This window comes from Trichechus manatus, unplaced genomic scaffold (genome assembly GCF_000243295.1).
Source record: "Trichechus manatus latirostris isolate Lorelei unplaced genomic scaffold, TriManLat1.0 scaffold00038, whole genome shotgun sequence".
Classification (NCBI taxonomy): Eukaryota; Metazoa; Chordata; class Mammalia; order Sirenia; family Trichechidae; genus Trichechus; species Trichechus manatus.
The window spans coordinates 9,164,776-9,166,545 of record NW_004443974.1 but is presented as its reverse complement, the minus strand read 5'-3'; the positions used below and the strand labels follow the sequence as shown (position 1 = coordinate 9,166,545).

At 47.6% G+C, this 1,770-nt stretch overlaps 1 non-coding gene across 1 annotated transcript; it reads left to right on the top strand.

The window, feature by feature from the left end:
* The first annotated feature begins 1,663 nt into the window (after window positions 1-1,663).
* On the top strand, window positions 1,664-1,770 carry LOC111820464 (U6 spliceosomal RNA). Its single transcript, XR_002824013.1, has one exon. It is a non-coding gene; the product is annotated as a U6 spliceosomal RNA (small nuclear RNA).

Sequence of the window (1,770 nt, the reverse complement as noted above, 5' to 3'; positions counted from 1 at the left end):
TTGAAAGATTAAATATCTGATTGCCTTCAGGAGAGGAGGGATGGGGGAAGCCCCATTGGCCTCTGGCAGGGTAGGGACACTCATGAGTGCCTGGCCTTTGGAGAAGCAAAGCTCTGCACACAGCAGTGCCTGGAAGCTTCTCCTGTGTCTTGCTGACAGAGGAATTTGTCTTGGAATGGGCAATTAGGAGAGAGCACAGGGTGAATTCCCCTCTGCTAGGGCAGCTTAGAACTAATCCCATCAGTGTGGTTAGAGGTGAGCAGGATGACAGTTTTGCTAAGCTGCACTTCAGGGTTCATTGAAAGTTTACCAGCTCCCTCTGGTTTGTTAAACTCACTCGTGGCAAAGGAAGTGAGGTCTCTGGGCAGCCTCTTCTGATCCTGTGAGTCTGAGTACAGGGTTTTCAGTGTGACTTTCCAAGCTTCGTTGAATCCTCACATCTTGATTCTTGAAGGTCGTCAGGTTGATGGGGCTTGACATTGGGATGTTTGGAAGTGAGTGGCCATGGACGAAACTGGGAAGGTGAGCATATGCCAGATCAAGGAGGCCTTGAATGTCAGTCTCGGGAACATGGATTTGATCCTCAGAGCAATGGGAGGCATCCATGGGACAGTGATAGGTAATGCAGTGAAATGATCAAATTCTCAAGTTAGAAAATTCACTCCAGCAGCTGAAGTTGAGGATCAGAGGGTGAAGAGTGACTAGAAGCAGAAAGATCTGTGCAGAGGCTGTCACACAAATCCCGGCAAAAACTAGAGTGAGAAGTGTCATCATTTAGACCTTGTTCTATAATAGAAATGACTAAATGTAGCATGCATTTCACCACCCAACTTCTTATACTCATGGCAGACATCGCTAACTGTCAGAGTCTCCCCCTTGCACTGGCTTGGAGTGGGCAGCTCACATAGACAGCCTACCAATTGATTGGAGTAGGCACACTGGATGAAAGAATTTGCCCTTCCTGCTCTCTGTTATTGGAGTCCTGGTGGCGCAATGGTTAAGAGCTGGGCTGCTAACTGAAAGGTTGGTGGTTCTAACCCACCAGCCACTCTGCAAGAGAAAGATGTGGCAGTCGGCTTCCGTAAAGATTATAGCCTTGAAAACTCTATGGCAATGGGTTTGGTTTTTTGGTTTTTGCTCTCTGTTATTTAAGGCAACAAGAGTCATAGGTTTTGAGGGTGTACTCTGCTTGCTGACAATTCACTCTGGGTCTGATTGGTCAGATCCCAAGGCCCTGAGGGTCAGTCTGAGGGTGATACCTTAAGCAAGTTTTCCAGGTCAGTTATGGTGCCTCGTCCTTCTATGTGCCCTGCATGTTCCCGTTCACAGAGATTGTTCACATCCCTTATCTCATTACAACCTCACAATATTCCTAGAAGGTCAAGGCTGTCATCTTCATTTTACAGATGGGAAAACTGAGGTCAGAGATGTCGGATAGCGAGCCCAGGTCCCACAGGTGTTAGGTGGCAGAACCTGGATTCAAACCAAGATCAGTCTGACTGCAAAAGCCCCAGCTCCTTTCACAGGAAGCTTGTCCCAGGCTGCAGCAGCTGTTTGCATCTGTCAGGGCCTCTTGCAGAAAAGCCAGAACAGGTTGGGGCAGACACCTTGGTTACAATGACTTTCCCTGTCAATAAAATCTCTGGCTTAAAAAGACCTGGGAGTGCTTGCTTCAGCAGCACATATACTAAAATTGGAACGATACAGAGAAGAGTAGCATGACCCTTGCGTAAGGATGACGCGCAAATTCGTGAAGCATTCCGTATTTTT